This window comes from Crocodylus porosus, unplaced genomic scaffold (genome assembly GCF_001723895.1).
Source record: "Crocodylus porosus isolate Cpor-Errol unplaced genomic scaffold, CroPor_comp1, whole genome shotgun sequence".
Classification (NCBI taxonomy): domain Eukaryota; kingdom Metazoa; phylum Chordata; order Crocodylia; family Crocodylidae; genus Crocodylus; species Crocodylus porosus.
In genome coordinates this window covers 76,521,975-76,545,990 of record NW_017728947.1, presented here as the reverse complement: position 1 = coordinate 76,545,990, position 24,016 = coordinate 76,521,975, and the positions used below count along the sequence as shown (strand labels likewise).

At 43.7% G+C, this 24,016-nt stretch overlaps 1 protein-coding gene across 5 annotated transcripts in view; it reads right to left on the bottom strand.

Moving 5' to 3' along the window:
- Positions 1-24,016, bottom strand: part of ESRRB (estrogen related receptor beta) — a 156,440-nt gene that overhangs the window by 102,246 nt on the left and 30,178 nt on the right. Inside the window, exon 3 of one of the 5 annotated variants that reach the window (XM_019552108.1) lies at positions 22,629-22,631. The exons of the other annotated variants lie outside the window; for them this stretch is intronic. The gene's annotated coding sequence lies outside the window, so the exon portion shown is untranslated. The remainder of the gene's footprint in view (positions 1-22,628; positions 22,632-24,016) is intronic. 5 annotated transcript variants of the gene reach the window in all.

Below are 24,016 nucleotides of genomic sequence, written 5' to 3'. Positions count from 1 at the left end.
CTCCATGGCTTTTGTCAAAAAGGTGGGAAACCTGTGACAGAATTTCTTCTCAAGGAGGGAAGAAAAGGAAATTAAAATTAAAAACTGTTTTCCCCTTCCCAACTCACAGCTGGACAATGCCCCGGCTCACGCAGGGCACCAGTGCCATCCCGTTATTTCCAACACAAGCAAAACAAAACAACAGACAAAGCGGGCACCTACTGGTTGTGGTAGCTGAGAGGGTCTGAGATGCAAAGTTCGGAAATGTCCATCAGTCCAGTTTAAGCATTCCCAGTTGGCAGAGAAAAGCAACTAAATCGCACTGTAGAGAGAGTGAAGGGAAAGAAAGACAGCCACAGACAGGGGACCAGACTCCAAGCAAAGGGACAAGAAAGGAGAGAAAGGGGGTGGGGAGGAAAGAGAGGAGACAGTTAAAGAAGGAAAGAGTGAGAGAGAGCAAGACATACGCACATCCACACACACACACTCATTCAGACACACTGAAACAAGCAGAGGGAAAGGAGACAGCTGAGAGGACACAGGCACAAGAGATTTAGTTCCCTAACCCCACTGTAGCTTTAAGACTGAGAGACTGATGAATATGGCAATGCTGCTATTGGTTCGCTCTCAGGGGCTGGACTTGAAGTGACAGAGCAGAACTGGGGGGGGAAGATGGGTGAGAAGGAGGGAGGTGGGGGGTAAAGCAAGTGAGACTTCAATAGACTCACATACCCACACATGGGCTAATACCAGCAGAGGAGGAGAGTGCTGCTCACACAGCCAGAAGGCTTGTGATCCCACTGCCAGCCAGACAAAACCAGGGGGACAGCAAGTGACCTTCAGTCCTTTACACGGTCCCTGCTTGCCCTCTACTCTGACAGCAGGACTGAGCGAGAGCTGGACCTTGTGGCTGGTGGGTTTGCTTTGTGTTTTTGTTTGTTTCCAAATGCACAGCCTGCATGCTCCTCTCACTGCCTGTGACTACTGAAGAGTGCCAAGGGGAGTCAGCCCCAAAACCTTGTGCTTACTGTGCACATGCAACTCCTGACCATTTCCTCAAGTGATTGGGAACAAGAAAAACTGCTTTCATCAGAAGGCACAGCAGAAAAGCTGGGAGAAAGGAGAGACACAGCAGCGACAGCACTGCTCTATCTAGCAGCCTGTCACTGGATCCTAAATGCACATTGCTGACAGGCAGACCCAAGGGATCAAACCCCAAGCACGGAGAAAAGCCATGTTCCGGGTGGATCCTGCCTACTCCTGACAGATACCTGAGAGGTCGTTCTCTGTTTACACTTTGGCTGCACCTGGATAGCTTGAAATGCCAAAAATAGTCTTGCTGAGTTGAACCAAACTGAATGTGCATGTACAAGTCTGAATTAACAAGTGAAATTAACTTCTTGGCTTTACTGGCACTCATCAAAGCATGATGCCTTGTAGTCAGAAACCATGGTGATGGGCACCTTAGCAATGCAGATAACAGTAATATCAAATACAATCCCCCTGACCCAGTCTGAAAATGCAGTTTATTGTGACACGTACCTCTCAGTTGTCTTATTCACCGACATACCATGCTTCTCTGAGAGGGTCACTTACGAAGTTTTGTTAGTATCAGCAAAATATTCCGATCCTGACATGAAAGGTGCTTTCTTTATAAGCCACGTGCATGCCAATGTGCTTACACACATGGTAGTCCAAATATACACCAAAATAAACCCACATATAAATTAATCTATACATGCATAGATGCATGCACTGTTGCAATCAAACACATTACTCCTCCTGTAGACTTATATGTATACTGTGAACACACAGTCGAACAAATACACATCTAATACAAGACCATATGTGTATACAAGTCTATGCTGGGCATGAATAATGACATAGCCTTGGTTTTGCATACTTAAGTACACACTCTCTAATAGTCACAATCAAATACAAACCCTCAAATTCACACACCCAATATAAAAAAAATAGGGCCTGATTCCCATCTCACAGCAACATAAGTCAGCAGTAATATCAGTACAATCCATGGATTTATATTGATATGAAACCTGTGTAAATAAAATCAGGATCAGTCTTTCAGGGTAGCACATTGTATGTCCATTCATTTATACACCCAGTCAAATCTTAGGCTTCGCCTATCATACATCCTTACTCTTACGCCCACAGGGACATTTTCAAAGCCCTACACAGACTTACCAGCTGTTATTGGACCATAGGAGCTCGTAACACCCATACCACCTTGATTACACAAATTTTCACCTACAGATCTTGCATTTAACTTGACTCAACCAAACCTACCCAAACACTCTTAATCATGAACATAGGCATTTGTCATACACCTGCTTCTAATTTACATAGTCTGTTGCTGAAGTCTGTCCCATACAAATTGTATGACAGGATCTATTTGTCTGTTGTTATCCTCTGTGTTCTAAGCTAGATTTGGACATTTTTACTTCTCTCTGCCTTGTTTTCTACTTTATCTTCTGATATTTGCTACTTCCCAAAATTAATTCATTTAATAAATAATCAAGAAACATAGATATCTTTTTGAAGGCAAAATCATACCAAGAAGACAGCAGACCCTCTTGCTCTCATGTTCCAGGAGAAAAAATAATAATAATAATAATAATAATAATAATAATACTTAAATGAGCGCCAACAGGAGATTGCTTTACAAAAAAAATTAGAATCCAATTTGAGCCCATAATGGTGGACAATGAATGATATACAGAGTGCAAAGCAGATCATGTCTATTCAGCTGAAGAGGATTGCAGAACAGCAGGTAAAATTTGACTTGACTAAGTATACAGTAATATACCCTGCCCAACTTAGTCTGAAGCTTGTCAAATAAGCTAAGGGGCTCAGTATTGGCAGGACACAGAGATAAAGAATGAGGAAAATAATGGGAGAGATCCTTACCTGGTGTAAATCAGCATAGCTCCATAAATCCCCATTAAGTCAATATGGCTACATCGATTTACATTTACAGAGGAGCTAACCCTATACAGAACTATAATTAAAGCTTTGTACAAAATAGTGGTATGACTTCACCTGGGAACAATGCTGGATTCTCACAACTCACTTTAAGCTAGAACAGACCAAAAAAACCCACCTCAGCAGCATGACAAGAATGGTTAGAGGTACCTTATCGTGGGACTTGTAGAAGATGACATTTCAAAAGAGGAGTGAGAGAAGACTCATTTATGATATCCGACTACAGCAGAATCTTGATAACAGTGGACTGCAGATAAGTGAGATCCCGTTACTCAAGATTCCTCTAGTAAAAGCTCTACCTCCCTCTTTGACCATTTTCCCAAGAGAATAAGATATTTAGTAAACACAAATAAAAAGGAAAGGATCTATATAATGCAGCATATTATTAAGCTGTTCATGGCTGAGGAGGCCATCAATACAAATTGTGCGCCTTCATTTTGGGACTTTCTGAACATGAATAGCATTTCACCTGTTAGAGCCAAGACAATGAAATAAGAAGAAAAAAAACCAAACCTCATGCTAAATAATAGCAAGGGGATTAGTTGTGTATTACACCCTCCCAGATACAACACTGTCAAGTGCACTGCGAGACATTTAATGCCATTTTTTGCACAAGATATATTGGCCCATCTCTGTCAGAAATAGGATACTGAATTGATAAAGCAAGAGTTTGGTCCATGATAGGAAACCTTAATTTATGCTCTATTGTACATTAAAGAGTGAGCCTGTGGAAAAAATACATTTGTATACAGTCAAAGCATCAACCTTGCTTAATGCTGCATAAATAAAGAGGTGAGGCTGAGGCTTTATTTCTTAAGCCAAAACTCTGGATATTGTGAGAATGTTCTACTATTAGTCCCTTAGTTCTGTTAGACCAGAAAATTATTTTTACAGATGCTGTATGAAAATAATGGTTACACTGTGTACTAAAGCTAGTGATAGAAAATTGGAAAAAAAGTCTTGAAGATTCAGCACAGGTATGCTTAGAAGCTTATGCAAAGCTCTGTGCTCCCCAGCTTTCACAACCATATCTTCATAATCTTTCCCTACCTAAAGATTCAGACTGTCCACATAACCTGATGTGCAAGAGGTGTAATGGCCTTTCCATTCCATTGGGAAATGAGCTATTTATTCTCTCCACCATGGTATAGAGGCAATCACTGGCTTACTGGGTTATTGCTGGTCCCATTTTCAAAAAGGAAAGGTGGAGTGGTCAGCATTTATGCCTCAGAGCATACCAGAGGACTGCAGAACCATTCCCTATATAGTGTAAAAGCCCCCCCTGCCCATAAGGTTAAGAAGTTCTGTTGGAATGAAAAAAGGCCTTTGACTCACCCAAGTTTTACAAGACCACAGTGCACTCTGAGAGCATCTTTAAATTAGGAGTAGCAAGTCTGTATGGCCTAGCAAGAGGATTATTGGGACTCCATATCAGAGTGGAGAAGCAGATAATCTTGCCATTTTTAAAGGAGATGTGACTGGGGAATGGAGAGAATAAGCAACTGAGTACTTCTTGTAGGAGTCTGAGGTCAGCCCAGAGAGCAGGCCATTCAGTAACTACTGGTACTAAAAGGAAGGCAATAGGGTATCCAGATGTGTTGTTTATGAGAATTTCTAATGACACATGATCACAACAGAGTAGATAGAAAAAGGCACAAGGGCCATGTGGCTGGGTGAGCTCTCTCCCACTTTAAAATGGGCAAAACTTGATTCAAGGGTGGTAACAGATTCTGCTTGGTTCTCGTTTTACTAAAACCAATTCCTTCATTGTGTAGTCTTGCCCACTTACTGCATCCTGACTGGTGGAGAGAGCAGAAGCATATCATGCAATTTCACATGATAAGAGGCCAAACAAGTGACTAGTCTTTCATAGGGGTGCTGCTTTCCCCAACTGTTCAAATTTTGTGCTTAAATTTTTATGAGGGCCTAACATATGAGCGAGACGAGCCATGCAATTGACTGGCACAGGCTCCATGTGGTCTAATTAACTGATAATGTTAACACAATGGGGGTTTGTGCTCTGATAATGGGCTCCTGCTGACAGAGCACTGCCCAGGCGAACAGGAGGTGGAAATTTGTGCAGTGGCTGCAGAGATCCATTATTGGTGCAAAAGTTAATATTAGCACTTTAGATCCAATGTAAAGGAACAAATGAACCATTCCACACCTCTGAAGTAGAAACAAAGTCCTTCACCCTCATCAGGAGTCTGAGAGAACAGTCTCTATGGGCTCTGTTGGATCCACCATCTTGAATTCCCCAGACAGAGAAGTCCAGGAATTCAAAGAGCTGGTTTTGGAGCTTGAGAGGCTTCATTACAGCTTCAGAAAACTTCTAACTTCCATAACCCACAAAGAGATCAAAGATGGCAACAATAGCCAGAATGCTGCCCTCTCTGAGACCTGTTAAGTCAAGAGCAAGAGTTCTTTGTTGAAGAAGCTTTTCTAAACAAATAGGGAAGATGGTGGAGGGTGTCAGACTGACAGCCGGAAAACTGAAATACTGCCTTTTTATCTGCAGGGGAATGGATAGCAGCTGCAAGGTGGGCACTACAGCATCCAGGTGAGTTTCCCCCACGTACATGGTCTACATTTGTCAATCTGTCTAGACCTTATGTAAAAGAATCATCTTTAAAGAGGTAAAAATACAAATACCAGACCTCCACTGTATTTCTAGGTCCCTGTACAGAGTATGCTAAAAAGTAAGCCTTTGTGAGGTAAGTGTTTTGGTGGTTTTCGTAATGTGGGCATCTAGATGTATACTTTTGCAGTCAATTTCATGAAAATAGTCAGCAGGTAATAATGACTTTCATTCACTATGAAAATGTCCTATATGTAAATGATCAGTATTGGCTCAGTGTCAATTCCCCAAGCTTTCTAAAAAAACCCCAGAAAATTCATATCACCTAAGTTGATCTTCTGAGAGCTGAGGGACAGATATTTTTTTCTGTTCTTTAATGACTAAGCTACTTTCTGATAGATTAATTTTTACTTTTTAACATTTATCATGGAATAATGGTCAACTTTCCAACAAGCTGACTGATTGACTGACAGAAATTTCATTTGGTTTAATATCAGAGCAACCTGCAAATCATGCCAAGCAAACCTGATTTTACTCTTTGATAAAACTGTGGGTTTTGTGGATAAAGGAAATACTGCGGATTGCAAAGATCTAGCATTGTTTTGTACCTATCCAATATGATTACTCGCAATATTCTCATGGGAAAGTCAGGGAGGTGGAAGTTGCATGCAGGAGAAATTAGATGCAATGCTTCAGAGAGATGGGCAGAGTAACTTGCTGCACTTATTCTTAAGTCTGTGTTGGGGAGAGAGTCACTGTATGTCTACAAGGCACAATGCAGTTCACAGCTAGCTCATGTACTGAAGGCAGAGTAGCTGTGTTAGCACAGCAATCCACTAGGCAAATAACATTGGCATGATCAACAAAAAATCATTATTTTATACCATTTATGACACTACTCGTCATACTGCTAACTAGAAATTCACAGATGTCACTATGCTGCACACCATCGTCACTCAGCTTCACAATGGCAGTGGTTGTGGGGCTAAAACACTAATCCTCTAGTCCCAAAACATGGTCTCAAACTATGGGAGCTAAACAGGAATCTCTCTCAGCTATTGGTAGCATATACCACTCCCTCCCAGACACATGCCAGAACAAATAAGGCAGACATAAGTGTAGTTCCCTGCTGTAACTCACAGGACTTCACAAGAACCACTATGAGTTACAACAGTCCCCCAGACCCAACAGATGCTCACTGTTGGGTCCTGGGGGTTGGGGAATACAGCTGCAATTTGGAGTGGCTGCATGTCTAGAGCTGCTCTCTCCTAGGTCTGCCTATCCGCCTCCCTGCCCTGGTTCTGTCTTCACAATGTGGTGATGCGGGGGAGGGAACAGAAGGAGTTCAGTCTGGGGCTTTTTCAGCCAGCTCTGGAGGGTGGGATGAGTGGATTGGAGCCCTCCCCCTCTGCTCCCACCTTGCCTTGCCTGGCCCGGCCAACAGCATGTGCTGACAGACATTAATGAAGGTGCTCCATTTAGGACCATCTTCAACTGAACCTTCATGTAATGTCATGGGACTGTCATGGGATCAGGCCCTTTTAAAGTGCTCTGCAGCTATGCACTTGTTTTTGGTCTCAGCTGTACAGCACTTCCAGGGGCCAGACTGGGTGAAAATTGTAACTTCTCTCTGTGCCTGTAAAAGACCAGCATAGGGAAGACTATTACCACTTTCCCCTGAAACCTTTGTCTAACATCTCCCCAGCCACATAGTTATTCCAATAAAAGTTATTACCAGAAAACCTTGCTTCCCATATATTGCCTGGACCATCATGGCTACAACACTTCTACTATACACAGATGATGTAAAATGCATGCTGCATCCATTGAGATGATTCATACACCACTAAGACAATTTCCTAACATCAGGCCAGCTCCACACAGACTGTTCTTCACCCGAAATGGTCAGCTACCAAGAGTATAATTAAGACTGTACTTTTAATTTGGAGAGTGAGACAATGGGTGTGCGCTATGCATTTATGATGGGGTACTAGTGATGCGCAGAAAGATGGATGGATGTGTGTAGATTAAACTTTTTTTATGTTAATGGGATTTGCACACAAGCAACTTTAACCCTTTGTTGTTATTATTATTTTTTACAAAGGAATATATGCACCAGCCAATTCATTCAGATTACTATTAGCCTTCAGACCAATGACATTACTAACTGGTAGTTATCAGACTCTTGGGAGATGGGTCAGTTCATTGTTTTCATTTTAGAGATTTACAAACTGAAGAAGTGAAAGGCTAAGTCATTTGCCCAAAATCATAAAGCAAACGTATTTGTGGCAGAGCAGGGCATCAAGTCAAGTCACTGGCTCCCTGTCTTTTTTCTAACCTCAAAATTCTGTCCCCAAACTGTGGTTTTTCAAGATTGTTAGATCCAGGAAAGTAACTATTAATTTTTCCCTATTCTGATGCTTGTAAACAATTATGTTAAGCAGTCTTGAGACAGAGATAAAGATAACCAGTTAGAAATTCTCGGTGGGAACGTAGAAGACAATCAAAACAGCAGTCACTATTCTGTGGAGCTCGTGCTGTTTTACTCTTCTATACCCGCTTTCCCTTTTTAGTAGTAATTGCAGGGCAAGCTCAGTTTCCAGAATTGAGCATGCTCCTGCTGACACCCCTGATACAAGTACATGCATAGAAAAGCATTCCAGACAGAGAGCCATATCTTCAGTGGGATGGCAAATACAGGGTAGGAGCTGGGTAAGGAGAATATTGCCAGATAGAAAAAACTAAATGTAGCTGAGGAGGTTTCCTTATTTTCCAGCTTAAAAAAAGAAGATTGGAAGAGAGGTGAGAGGGAAGAAGAGAACCAGGGAGTACTTGAACAATCAACTCATGCGCTTTACCCCCAAAATGTTTCATTGGGATTCACAGTATTTCTGCCAACATCTTTATTAATCTGATTTTTAAATATATATTTGCATAAGTCCAATTTAACTACAGCAGCCAGCAGCTTGGCACCAACAAAAGAGGCAAATGGTTATAGAGGCAGATGGAGGGATCTTTTGGACCAAGCAGACCTGGATGAGAGTTATGGTTTGGCTCTTTAACTTTGACCTACCAGTGATACTCTCTCCTGCAGTTCCTCCATTTACTGTATTACACTCAGCCCTTGATCAGGCCACACTGCTAGGACAGAACACAAGAGAGGCATTCACTGGCAAGTGACCTTATTTGGGCTGACAGTTACTCATTTTCTATTAGCATGCTTCTCTCTTCTCCCCAGCAGGGGAGAGATGGAGCCTCCCCTATCCCCTGAGACCTCAGAGCCACTGCGCAGTCAAGAGGGCAGCACCTGGGTCATTTGTTGGGTTAGCGGGGAGGAGACATAAAGGATTAAAGGACCCTGAAATACCTTTACTTGGGATGTCACCAATACCAACAGCAGTGAGACTTCAAAGTTCTCCGACAGAAGTCAAACAGAACATGGTCACCTTTTACACTGTTCCACAGTCCAGGATAAAAAAGTCAGGGGTATGGAAAAGGTTAAGAGGATGTTCATTCACTCCTCTGGTATGAGGTGTGTTTTAGCTTCTCTTTTTAAACACTTTTCACTCTAACCCAAAAGAAAAAAAAAAAAAAACAAACCTTCAGGAACCAAATGTTTCTAAGGCCAAGCTCTCATCTGATCACAAAGAAATGTCTGTTCTTGTCAAAAGAAATAATAGTTATTTGCTATTAGATACAAGGAACGAATCAAAGGATCATTAGCTTATGTGCGGTTAGGGATGCATGTTAACCATTCCAATGGAGAACGGCAAAAACTGAAATGCCCTGCGGCTAGCACTGTTGAGAGAATGGGCTGGGTAGGGAAGAAGAGAAGTGTTTTGTGTTTCATAGTTTCTGACTGGGATGGAGGGGGACAATCAGGTTGCTCCCCACCACCCTTCCCTGAAGGATGAGCGAGAGCATTGCAGCTTCATAGACAGCAGGACTCCAGCATTACAATGAAACAAAAATGGTGCCTCTGGGGGCTAAGCTGGTTCCCAGAACAGGTATCGCAGTTTTGACTGCTTTATGAGAATTAGCAGGAAAAAAAGCAATTAGGAAGAAGTGGCTTGCTCAGAGTTCTGTTTCAACTCCACTTGGGCCCCAATCCTAAGGAAGGTGGAAAAGTCTGAAGATCACCCTTCAGCTTGTTTAAATTGTTGTCTGTGCATTAAGGCCGTGGGTTTGCCTTCACCCATCCACTCTCCCCTGAAATCCTAAGAACTCACCTCACCATAAAGAGGTACAGAGGCTCGTATCAGGTCACCAAACCTGCAATCCCAGGCTAACCTTTGTAAACAACACACCAAGTAATATGGAACAAAACAGCTGATGAGATGCCAAGACACCAGATGCCCAGTCAGCTGAGGACAGGTACAACTTGAAACAAGATGTCCCCATCCCAAGTCATCTACCCACACCTGCTTCATAAGTGCTGTAACTGCAAACAAGAAACTATAAATGCTCTGGTTAGAGTCACAAATGGTATAGGACAAGCTTCCTTCCAGCAGCTTTGACAGTGAATCCCTTTCCACACCAGCACCTCCCATACCCCATTATTCCATATCTGTATCTGTCAAAATACCTAGATACCAAATCAGTTGCTCTGCCGCCTGGTATTCTATTGTTGAAATGCCTCCTAGCCACATAACGTCACTATGACCCTAGTGTTGTACCCCCATGGGGAGGGGTTGTAATGTGGGCAACATTTCATCCACAGCTGGGTTAAGTCCAGCACACTAGTTGAACTTGTTAGATAAAAACAAATAGGAAACTCAGTCTGTGCTTGTTACAGATATTCACTTGAACCCACCTGGCTGACTGCCCTCTCCACTTTTTGACGCATTTTAAAATTATAAGCCCTTGAAGTTGTGGCATAGCGTGGACAGAAGCCAAGGATGTCAGCAATCAAGTCCCTATCGTAAGTGAGATAAGGGACTTCACTAGAAGTCCCAATGCCGCTCTTGTTGCTCCTTAAGAAGAGTCATGTTTAACCTCAATAATATTAAAATGACACCTGAATCCAGTGTATTTTAAGTTTAGTCTCAGTGCTATAACCTCCCAGCAGCATCCTTGCTTCCAGGCCTCCTCAGTGCTTCCTAGGCAATGGCCCATTTTTGCTCTTCTAGTTTATCTTCATAAATGACTTGGGTTTTTTTCGGGAAGATATTAAGTCTTTATGGCTTTATTCTAGTGATGAGTAAGCACTGTTAACTCCTTCCTTCTGCTCCTCTACTGACCCCACTGCGCTTCCATCAAATATTAAATGTTCAGCTGAAATCTATAGGCTCTGTCTAAGCATTTATAACCAGCTTATCAAACTTGCACTGTTCTGTTACTCATATATTCAGCAACTCAGCAGGGATCGACGAGCTACCTACTGATAGTGAGGGGCCACAAGATGCCACTACAACACCCCTGGAAACCACTGCAACAGTGGTTTCATGCGACTGCAGAGCCAGACAATGAGCAGAATGTAAGGGCAGTAGCAAGAGGAAAAGGATTTGTCAGGTCACGTGGAACTTCCTCAAATCGACAGTTCTGCAAACTAGACATACAAACGTGACTTGGAGATCCTGACTGCAGATCAGGTGAAAGATCCCAAGCTCTTGTCCAGCAAGAACCCTGCACTTCACACTGGCAATACTAATTTCATAGGAAGAGGCATTAAACAATTATTAACCAAGTAGAGCAGTTTAAAAAGAAAAAAACAACAGTTTTGGTCTCAGCCACAATAGCATGGAAACCAACCACCAGCCAGAGCACATCATTTGCTCATTCTAGTTTATAGTCAGCCATGTGGCAGCTGCATTCTACCCAGATGCACTGGCAGTGTTTTGCAGAACAACCACAGAGAGGTATTTCATTCTGCCAGCAGCACAACACACAGACATACTAAACAGCCCAGCAAGTAAGCTGTATCAGAACATGCTAGCACATGCAGCAGAACAGCAGGTGGACTTACCTGCACAGACAAAACTGGGACATTGGCCGTGCAGCACACACATCTGACCTGAATGCACCATAGACATTGTTTTTATGATAATGCAGCTACACACAGGGCTTCTCTGGACTGAGCTGGACATTCTTTGGAACAAGGATAATTTATTCCCAAGTATTATATTATGTACATGCATGCATGTACTACACAAATACTAATACAGGGTATTAGTAATAGCTGCTTTCAGGGTCAGCTAACAAATGCTTATTAGGGGCATTTCACTGAACAAGTCAACTGACTGCCATTTTTGTTGTCTAGTTTTAGAAGAGAAAGGACTGACAGGCTAGAGGCTAATTAATTCTCAAATCTCTACTTGATGACTGAAAGGCCTCAACCAAGTCCTTTAACCTCTCAGTGCTCCTATGTTAGATCACCACAAGGGTTTATTCATGGGTATTTATGAGGTTCTAAGTGAGCCTTAGATGTGCCCTAGAGGCTTTCATGCAAAGGGTGATAAGCTAAATGCTGCAATTCCCAGGAGAGAAAGACCCTGCACCATTCCTGTGCTCTGTACTTCTTGGATGCTGCTGGCCTAAGCCAGGGAGCCACTGTTCCTGGACCCATCTTCTTATAGGTTGTATCTGTAGGTAAAGCTATAGCTCTGCTCAGTGAATTCAAACAGGAATACTAAAACCACAGAGGCAAAAAGAAATGAGTGAAGAGGAAAGGAATGATATCCACCAGCACCTTCAGGATATGAAAGGCATCCAGTAGAAAACCAAGCACTGGGCATGGTTAGCAGAAGCACTCTTCAGTATGGAATTAAAGGAAGCTAGGTTGGAAGATACAGGCAGGGTCTAATAGCTGTGAAAGGGTTAATTCCCATTCCCCCAGAGCAGTAGGTCCCAACCATTGAGACAAGATCCTTAAAAAACTAACAAACAAACAACAAACAACCCACAACTCCCCAAAGAGGCACATGCTCTTCCAGGAGAAAAAGCAGCTGGTCATCAGAGGAAGGTGAAATTGGTTTAAAAGCCATTTAAAAAGCCAACCCAAGCACCCAGGAGTATTTGTTGCTCCTTGAACTGATCTGCAAAGACAGAGAGGATTATTTATTTATGAACTTCCTTTCCACCCAGGGATGGACATCTCTGCAGGGGTAGTTTTGGAAGGAGCAAGGAAGAGGAAGACATGTACTGCTTGGAATCCTCTAGAGCCAGCCCTAGGCGAAGGTCTCAGGAAAATTAAATGCAATTTGCACCCATGTGACATCAATCATGCAAAAGTTCCAGTAAGAGCAGGAAAAGCCACTGAGAGCATCCACAGGCCTCCAGAGAGATGGAGCTGAGGGGGCTCCAGGCACCCACCCTGCCTAGCAAGTTTTGAATACCTTTCAGGGAGGTCTCTAAAGAACAATGATGCTGGAGTATGAGGGCACTTCTCTCTCCTTGCGGTTAAACTGCTTCCCTTTAAACATAGATCAAGCATCTCCAGGGACCTGACAAGCATTTAACAGACTTGACTGATGGAGAGAACTCCAGTGAAAGAACTGAGACTTGAATATACCAACAGATACCCTCAGATCAGTCATTATAGCTAATAAAAATAACCCAGGGAACCATAGGCTTTCAGATCCTACCGTGAAGGTGGGTCAGGTTCTCACCTATCCCTATAATACAGGTAACACCCTTGATGAGAGACAGGATTGCTCAAGAGGGAATGTGTAGATGCAAAAAGGTAAAATAAAGAGCAGGTCACAAAGACTTGGACATCCCTGATGAAGCAGCAGATGAAGAGGAGCTACTCAGAAGCAGGAAGGTCCCACTTGTAACAGCACTAGCATCTTCCCTTTTTAAAAAGAGAAATCCTTGTGGTAACCCAGTTCTGATGACACCAGCAGTCATAAAGGCACAGCTTCCTCACGTTGATCTGGCACTTACACCATGCACGGAGTCACTGTGGACACAGCACCACTGTGACTTTGAGCAATTGAGCAACCTGGGTTTTTTCACCACTGGAAGACAACACAGCTCTATGTCTGGGCTTGGGTAGCCAGGTTCCTACACCTGTACAGAGAGGGTGGGACACTCTGTCCTGTCATGATTTATGGCCACATGTAATTTGCCAGTGAGGAAATGCCAGGCCACTCTGAAAGAAGAGCTGGAGGGAGGGCTGTAAACTATTGCTTCAAATCTATCTGGCAGCTACGTAGTGAGGGCTGGCAAGCTCCTTTTTTTCCAATCTGCTGCTCAACCAAATTCTTTCTGTGCTTTTCCCCAGATGCAACATTTTCCTTCATGAACCATTAAATAATGTAGTGGAGGGCTCTTTAGGAGCCACTGGATCCCATTCCAGAGATGACTGCACTTCAGTGCTACACAGAATCATCTCAATAGTTTGTAGAGTGCTTTGGGATCTTTTGACAAGGAAAGCACTAAAGGAACAAGATGTTATCATCATCAAACCTGACAACATGAGGTGGTCTCAGAAAATCTGATGGGCTGAGAGCAAGACAGCAAGATGGCCTCGGAGAACCTGGTCACTCCCAGGGTATGTTTATACCACAGAAGGTGGGGCTATGCTGACATGCTGGGCCCACTCCACATGCACACTGCCTCCTGAACTGGCAGTAGGATGGGCATGTTAATGTGGTATTGTGTGCACACCAACAAGCTTTTCTGGAAGATCAGATCCCTTTGCACAGCAATCTCAAGAAAATTATTTTGTGACCCTCCCAAAATGTGGAAGGGGAAGAGGAGGCCAATCTATCAAGCCCCTGGCCCAGAAGCTACCTGCAGTGATACCAGTCCTATCTATACTCTTAAAGGGGTCTCTGCTACCCAGGGGACATGTCTATATGCGCAAGTTTAGGTGCACATAAAAGCACATTAGCCTAATGTGCATTAAGGCAACTTAGACATGCATCTATACATGAACACGCTAAGGCACATTAACGCAGGTGTGCAGACTGACTTGGGACTAAAAAGTAGTCTCAAGTCAATGGACACACACAGTGCTAATGCAACACAGCTCTTTGTGAAAAATTTGACACCTGCTTTATGCAGGTATCAAATTTAGGTTTGAATAGCTTAAAATCACCATTTATAAAGCACATTAAGAGCATGTACATGTGGATACGCACCCTTAATGCACCTTAAATTAGGCTAACACACGTTAAATGTGCACATGTAAACACACCCAGTAAGTTATAAAGAACTGTTTTCAAGGTCTGTGTATGAATATAGACCTAATTCCTCATGCATTGCTCATCATTAAGCTCAAAGAGCCAACTCGGCACTGGACAAGAGAGCAATACAGAGGACAGCTGTGCCCCGAGGAGGTCATAAACAGATAGTCCATTCAGCTTTGCTTTTGGCCAGATTCTTGTTACTAGAATTCTCAGCCTCATGCACTAGCACCTTGCTGTGCTGCCTCGACTACAGAAAACAGGAGGAGGATGCTTATCTAATAACCCTTCCCAGGGGAATTTTAAAGAGGTTAACAATTTGGGCTTTTTAGAAGCTTCACATTTGCAGAAATATGGGTCTCAAAACTACACCCAACTACATTCATTTACATGCTACCACGAAGTTTCCTCTCTCCACTGACGAGAGTGGAGAGCTCTGCCCAGGAGGGCTGTAATACCAACCATCCACTGATCAGTGCAATTACCTTTTCAATGGGAGTTACTCTAAGCTATGCTCTGTTTTTCCTCTACTCTCCCAAACCCACTCTCTTGTTCTTTAAGTTTTCCCTATACAACAAAAGTACACCTGTAAAATGTATGGTATAATTTTAAATTGATTTGGGTAAGTGGTGAAAAGGGCTGCGCGAACAACTATTTCAGCTTAAACAAGACCTACTTAGGAATCAGATAAATCAGAATAAATTACTCTGTTAATATAGGAGTGTCCACCTAGGGAACTGTACTGGTTTAACTATATTCATTTAAAATATTAAACTGGTACAAGTTTCTTTTGTAGACAAAGCCTAAGCTTAAATCATTAAAAAACTAACTGATACATGGCATTTATAAACCAACCAGCTTGTACTGATTTAACTATTGTCATAAAGCAGCCTCTGCTCTGAGACTGGGGAGGGGAGAACTAATCATTGGCTCATCATTCAGTGGGAATCATCCCATCAGGTTAAGTGCACTTGAGAAATGGTGCTTGAAAGTCAGAACCTAACCACCAAAGAGCCCAGATCTGCATTCTGCCCCAGCTGGAAAAGAAGCTTGGGTAGAAAGAACAGCACCTCCAAGATTCAGGAAATCACCCTGCTCACCAGGGACATGAGCGTGTTGGGGCCCAGCTCCCAGACGCAATCAGCAGTGACTACCAAAGTTAATTATTATAGAGGGAAAACTGAACACAGGAAGACAGGGCTCCCATCTGTGACCTGCTCCCCAGCGCAATTCACAGAGCCCAGCTATCAAGAAAAGCTTCTCAGGGAAGCTATAGCCCCTGCCAGCCTGGGAGGCTGGGGTCAGAATCCGCTCCTATCAAACAACTCTCCAGCCCAGGATGTGACTGCGGCTGGTGAAACATGTTAGCTAATGAAGATTGAATCAGACAGGCAGGCAGAGACAATCCCCTCAGCCTGTTAATCCACTTAGGGAAGGAGAAGGGAAACATGAGCTGAATTCCTGCACTCCCTGCATGGACTGTACTGGCTCTAGCCCTTGGGAGAAAGAGACTCATCTGACTTGGAACAAGGAGAGGTGTGGAATGGATACTAGTGCCTAAGGAGAGACTGTGAGCTGGATTTCTGTGCCCATTAGGAAGCACTTCTGGGTGCAGCAGCTCCTGGGGATCAGCAGTAACAGATTTGGATGCGTCTCTCCCTTGGGATGAACTATATGGAACAATGGACCAGGATGCGTGAGCTGGATGACACATGGCACCTTGCATCTATCTTGCCAGGAGCAGAGAGAAGATTCTCCCAATTCCAGAAAATCTGAGGGAATGAAAAAAAGTGCAAATTTGTTCCTTGAAATACTATGTCCCTGCTTCTATCCCAAGAGATTGTTCCATCCTTCTCGGCTGCTTTTGCAATCACAGCAGTGACAATAGTAGTCCAAAACCTGGCTGGTAACTAATCCGATTCCCTTCGTTCACTGCAGCAGAAATCCTGCTTGCTGGAAAGCTGACTGCCCGTCACAGCAGACACTGGATTATCCTTGACCACTAGAGGGCGCTCCACCTCTCAAAGACAGAGTCAATGTCACAGAGCCGGCTCTCGTGTCACCGATTCACTGAGACAGTTAAAAGAATCTTTATTTCCAGCAGTTGTGGAATCTGAGCAGAGAAAAATTAGAAGATTAATAATAAATAATAATAAATGAATCCAATCCTGTGCCTCTTCCCTCCCCCAGCTCAGCCCCCGCATAAGGTAAAGTCCTTTGTCCCATTTGTCCTCTGCGTCCTGCTCAGTCAGGTGATTTCCTCAGAGCGGAGGTTAAATCACTTATTCTTTTCCCCTAGATCCTGGATCCAGAGCAGCAAACAAACATTTTCCGCTTGACAGACCGGTGAAGAGCCAGACCTCTGATGAGGGGGAGCTCCTGAAGTCACGCTTGCTGGGCCATTGCAGGCTCTGGTCGCATGCAGATTCCAGTGCCCAGCGTCATGCCCTCACCGCTGCAGGGGGGTGGATGGAAGCAAGGGAAAGTGCCATCCCTCACACTTATTTAAGGGGCTTATTCTACCCATTCTGACCCAAGCTATTGTTTCCAGAAGCAGGGTGATCTTTGCAGGGAGATGCCCAAGGACAATAGTTTCAAACAAATGTGCCCAAGGTTGTGGGTACTGAAAGCAAAGCCAGATTTGTAAAACAACCTATGTGCACTGTATGGAAACAACTGCATTTTGTACCTATACCTGTATGACTATTCCGCCCTTGCTGTCACTCCCAGTTTAGTCGCTTGCTTCTGAAAGCGCGAGACATGTAGGAACTAAGCAGAGTCTAGCGATTAGAGACAGCACTGGGAGCTAAATCTCCAGAACAAGCCAAATCCTTTCTTTGTGCCTCAGTTTCCCCCGCCTGTAAAATGGAGGTAATAACACTTCATGCTGTGAAGCACCGGGGATGTGGATTGAATGGTAAGATTTGCTCAGCACCTAGAGATTCATAAATGAAAACCTGAGAGTAGGACTTTCAGACTTACAGCCCATAGGCCAAATCTGGCCAGCAAAGCCATTTCCCCTGGTCCACAGGGCTCCTGGTGGACTGCCAAATTTGGGGATGGGTTCTGCTGAAATCAGGGATACAGGGCCCTGTTACAGATGGCCCTCAGCAGCAGGGAGGCAAGTGATGACTGCTGACAGCACAGTTGCTCTGCAGCCGCCTGCCCTGCTGCCTGGCTCCAGCCCACCAGGAGCCTGGTAGGTTGGATCCGGCCTGGAGAATAGGGTGGTTTTGACACCTCTACCCTAGAGAACTGCAAGAAATTCTGGATAAGAGCCCAGGCCTTGCTCTGTTGAAATCAGTGGAGCTGCACTGATTTATACCAGCTGAGGATGTGGCCCTAGGTTATTTTAATGGTCAGGTGTTTGTACCTCCCCAGGGGTAAGTGTAGGCTTCAGTCATGTGTGGCTGGTGACTCCCACCTGAGGGCACTCGTTTCTTTTCCCTTCCATCTGTTCACACATATAAAGGATATTTTTGCTAATTATTCCCTCATGCCTCTGTCCATTAGTGCCAGACCCTCCCTGCAGGAACATTCCCTAGAGTTCCTGGACACTGTGGTACCAGTATTTCCTATCCCATTCAGTCCACACCTTGGGTTTATCCATGCTGGGACGCTCAAGAAAATTAACCTGAATTAAGGAGGACAAGTCATTCAAAATTAAGAAAGGTTTAATTTGATCAAGCTTAATTCATTTCCAAAATGAATGACAGTGACCCACAGCACATGCTGGGACTAGCATTAACTAGTTAATGTTAAGAAGTGTCAACAGATCTGGAGAAGGAAGACCATCTAGTTTTAAAGGTATGTACTATGCTTTAAAGCAGTGGTTCCCAAACTGTGGGTCATGGCCCCAAACGTGGTTGCAACATCAGTGGATGAGGTAATGGGGGTAAGGGGCTGTGGCTTAGGAGTGAGGTGCCATGCTGAGGAAATGGGGCCATAAATGGGGTCATGCTGAGGAAGTTTGGGAAGCACTGCTTTAAAGGCATTTGAAATCTAACAGGCTCTTATCCTGATTAAATTATAACACAATCTAAGTTATAGCCAAGACAGTAAGTGATGCAGGTGGTGAGGGCAGAGAGGGGAATGTGCTTTATGAAAGGTGCCTACAACATCTACAGTGGCTAGTCCTTCTGAAATAACATGGAGGGACACGTTGAAATACTGATATTTTCTACTTGCAATAGTTCTGCTTACTGCATTTGATGCAACATTCACCACTGGAAACAAGCACCATGGTACAGGTAAAGGCTAGAATCATGGATGTGATTATCAGGTCTGTAGGAGTGCTTTAATCCATGGATTAATACCACCCACGTTATCATCATTATAATGCACGATATTTAAAAACACATCTCTGAATATGTGTATCGTCAGTTAGCAAAGATGCAATTATCCAAAGGTAGGCAACATGAGCATTAAATGGCTGTGCCCTCTGTCCAGAAACTTCACGTTTGCTGAGCTTTTCTCCCTCTCACAGTAAAGGCTTTTTAGGTCACATTTTCATAGATCTCAGTGACATTCTTCTATCTTGCATTGCTGCAGACAGCAAGAACTTGAGTTTTTTTGCTAGTTTTTTTTTTTAAATAAACCAGGGATAAGGGCTTACTTGCACCTCCTGTAAGCCACTAATTGCTACTTCCCTTAGAAAGTTACTTTCAATTATTTTGCATGCGGCCAAACGATGGACCAGCTTTATCCAAATTAGTAGTTTAGTAGTTGTGGTAGTACCTCAGTGGATCTTCTTGCAAAGTAAAAATTCTACTCCCTAGAAAGGTACTACAGTTTGGTCACATGGAAATAACTGATATGCAACTACAAGGAACTACATATACTCTAACAGGGCAGACTGGAAACAACATGATTTTAAGGGATGTGAGGACCTAATGACTCAGACCCAATGTTGTGCTTCTACTCACAAAAAGAATAACATAAGTTGAAAGCATAAGGAAGACTGCAAAGTCAAAAGATAGCATGCAAGTTACTTGTGAAACCTGAATTCACTCTCCTTGTCTCTAGGCAGTAAGTTGCAGGCTCTAACTGCACGGTCATATAGTATTTTGTTCCATAGTACCATCCCTCATTAAGTGAACAGAACAGAGTCTGCTTCCATAATTCAATATTTTGCTTTTGTTTGTTGTTGATCCACGTGTGGCCCCAGCCTTTATTTATTGCACACTATTCAAACGTTGCTCTGAAGATAAGATTTAATTTTCTCATGGGCTTCATTACTATAATATTGGTGCACTTCACAAAGGTTAGCAGATTTATTTTCACAGCTCCTCTGTGAGAAGGGATGGCATTATCACCAGTTTACAAAGGGGGAACTGAGGCACACAGAGAACATAAAAGGTTTCCACTAGTTTTGGGTATACAGTTTGAGACACTAGAATCTAACTTGTCAGCATGTATACTACCATACCATTCAAGGTACAGCCCCCTTTTACTTCATTGGCAGCTACAAGCACTTACCATTTCTATAAACCAGGCCCCATGGCATCAAGTTGAGCACTCACATGAGGACACACATAATGAAGACAGTGAAAAGTTAAGCCAAATTGACCAGCCTCATATAAGAATCCAACTCTCTAGGACAGTCCTACCCATAAAACCCTCACTTTCTTTACCTGACATCTCCTGCCTCATTCACTATATCCTTCCAGCCACTGCAACATGAGACAATTTTCCTTATTGATTCATCCCCAACACAGGTCCGCTTTGTGCCCTGAGTGAGACAGGGTCCTGTAGTAGAAGCAGTCTACAATGACATAGTTAAAAGCTACATCATATTGCACACACAGCAGCCTTAATCTTATTTCCCATCTTCTTCACCATGCAGTCTTAAAAATGTTATTTTAACATAGAAAATTATGCCACAAACACCTATATTTTCAAAATCTGAACAAATAAATCCCAGCAGGTAGCATCTTCCTGACACCTACACTGGAAGGCTAGAACTTTTTGATACATCACATGACTTCTGCTGCTTAAACTAATAGGTAAGAGAGAGCAGCTGTCATCCTCTAAGCCTAAGCAGACCAGAAGTAGAGGGGGATGGGGCACTTGCTACGGGGTTTGCAGGAATTGCTGACATAAGAGGCACAGTGAGATCGGAGAACCATGGAAGGAAGCACCTCTTAATGAGCAGAGCCTCCTCTTATTCAAAAGGTGGCCCCTTTCGTTACATTCCTTGCAAACTGGACCTAGCTCACACTTGTCTTTTCCTCATTTCTGGTTCCTCATCCCAGTCGCATGTTCCTTCCTCCAGTATTCCCAGTCCCACTCCCAGTCTCCTTGCCAAGCAAGAATTAGTCCCCCGCCGCCCCCCTTCCAGACTTTTGGTTTCATTCTCCCTCCACATTCACAGTCCCAGCCTCCTTGTTCAGCTATTCACCATAACTTCCTCATCCCGGCGTTCCTTACCTGACTCTAACCTTGCCTGGCTCAAGCTTATCTAACTTTATCCCAACTACATAGGCAGTCCAATAAAAGGTATCCTAAGAAATCCTTGCGTCTCTCATTATTTCTGGACCATCATGACTGCAACATCATTCTGCACTACCATGCTTACCCAGACAGGTTTCATCTCCCCACTTCCTCCCCCTCTCCACCAAACATACCAGATCCCAATCCTGGTTTCTCACTCTCCCTTCTTATCAGCCTCTGGCTCCAGTTTCTGTCCTCCTAGGTCTTTATCCTTATCTACTCCCTTGTGTAACCCCCCACCCACCTCCTCCAGGCTGGTTCTTGTCATCTCTGCATTCATATTAGGCATCTTGGTTCTCCATGCTGCCTTGCCTCAGCAGGGCCAGGGGTCATGAGCAGCACAAGAAACAAGCTCCCTGCTCTTGGCTCAGGTGCCTGGACCCAAACCCCACGCAGTCCACAGCAGTCCAGACCTGCAATTGCAAGGGAAGATCTGTAAAGCCTGCCCAGTAAAGACAGAGTCTCTGAGAAAAGTAGCTGCCAAAGTCTCAGGGGTCTCTACCGAACCCCTAGAAGCTAGGATTTGTTCAAACATGGTTGGCTTTTCACAGAAATAGCAAAATGCACATCTATAACACAATAGACGCCCCCCAATGGCATACCTATTCCAAAACCTGAAGGTCTTTACAGCTCAAAGTAAAGGTCACCAGAATTTTTAAAGATGGCCAAAATATATTTTCCCTACTTTATTTTTGGAAATAATTGAACTATATTTTCAGTCTGAAACATAAAGAAGTTCAGCCCAAACAGTTAACATTCAATAAATATATAAACAACAGAAAACAAGGTTTTATGAAAAGTAATATGAAACCTTGGAAACAGATGATACTGCCAGCCTCACCTATAAGAGCAACCTGGGACAAAAATTAGGACAGTTGCAACTGAAGGTGTAGCAGCTACATGATTTAAACTAGAGAGCGATGCTGTTCTTAGCAGGGTCTGGCCATACCTAGATTTGGACTGAAGACCTCAGAGGAAAAAAAGACAAATACTTAAAACAAGCATCCTTTATGTATTACATGATAGTTTATGAGTTCCAATAATTATTTGATAGAAATATTTAAAGTTAGATCCCTGTACGTCTCTCAGGCTCACATTGAAATATATAACCCTACAGACTTTTAAATACAACATGTCTATGATCTAGCTGTTTGCCTGCTCAGCAAAAAACATAACAATAAAAAACAGACCAAGCCACCAAGCCTACGGTACCACCAGGCCTAAGAGGCCAAACCTATCATTTGAAAACCTGTAGCCTTCACAAATGCCAGGCACAGGAGAAGTGGCAACCAACAGGACCAGCTTGTGAGAGATGATGCAGACTCCCCTTTCTTACTATACACAATCCTACTTCTCTGAAACACGCAAGGCCCCCCCATTTAATTGTCGGCCGCAACAGACTCCTCACACAAGGGTAAGCCTGCCACTGATGTTTACTTACCTGCCACCATCTCTGTATTCTGCACACTACCATAGGAAGGCCTTGCAATTTTGTTTATCTCTGCCCAAATACACTTCTCTATTAACCATGTTTGTTATAGACACAGGGGAAGATGGTGGCCCTTTCCAAAACAATACTCTCTTGGGATCAACAGTCTCCTGCTTTTTCATAAGCTAAAGCTGAAATGTTGGGAAACTTTCCCAGAAAGCCTTGTTGGCACTTCCTAGGGGAATCAATTTGATTGTCTATTATTTGTATTGCAGTAGTGCCTAGAGCAGCTGCAACATCCTCTGCAGGCTGGGCAGAGGACGAACAGAGAGGCCCGAAGTCCCAAATGCCAGAGCTGTGCCTTCAGCCCAAAGCCTTCCTTCCCATCTGATGAGTGGTGAAGGCCTTCCAGCATTCACATCAAATGCTGCTCCCAGGAAATGAAGCATATGCAGCCGTACGCACAGCACATGTGGGAAAGACCATGCACAAAGGGGTAGGGATAAAACGGCCGAAGAAGTCTTAATTGAATTCCCTGACCTTCATGCAATTTAGGTCTAGATAACAACATTATTGTGATAATACAGATTTGCTTTTACTGTTATAAGGTCTGTGCTGCTCTTAGGCAAGCCAGTGCCTGTTTCATGCAGCCGGAAAACAAGGGTCTCATCTCTTTCTGATAAAGGGTGTGGGAGGGAAAGGAGAGCTCTGACAGAGAAGGTGCATGCAACTGCTCTGTACTGTGTGTTTGCACAAGTGCGTGAGAGCGTATCCCTGGGTGATGTTATTCACAGGCCTTGGTCGACAGTAAATAAGACAGTGGAACTTGATTCATGAGGGATGACAGGAAATCTATAGTGTGTGGGCTCTATAATCTGCTCGCTACTGCGTAGCAAAATGAAAGAACAACAGTCCAATTACTGAGTCCTTGCTGATCCTGGGCATATCCTTCAGATCTTGCTCTGCTCTGCACAGATCAGCTGGAGTCCATCAGGGCCAAGGCGAAGGCTGCCCTGGCCCTGACCACCCTCCACGCTCGGAAAAGCAGCTGTATTTTGATCCCTGGGAGCCAGAGGGCTGCCTTGTATTGGATCCAAATGGAGCTGAGCCTGTGGCATGGCTTTCAGAACAAGCAGCTGGCTGGAGGGAGTAAGATTCAGCCAAGCGTCTCGTGTCACTAAATGGTGCCTTGGGCAGACAACCGTTCAGTCATTCTAGGTTCAACATTGTGCTGTCCTGTATGTGCTGGCCTCAAACCCTTGGGCTGGCTCAGTTGCACAAAAGATGAATCAGGCTCAGCACTTTGGAGTTGGGAGATCTAGCGATGCTCACACCAAGCAGACATACTAGGCCCTGGGACAAACACAAGCAAATCAGGATATAATTGGAAGAGCACAGTTCGGGAGA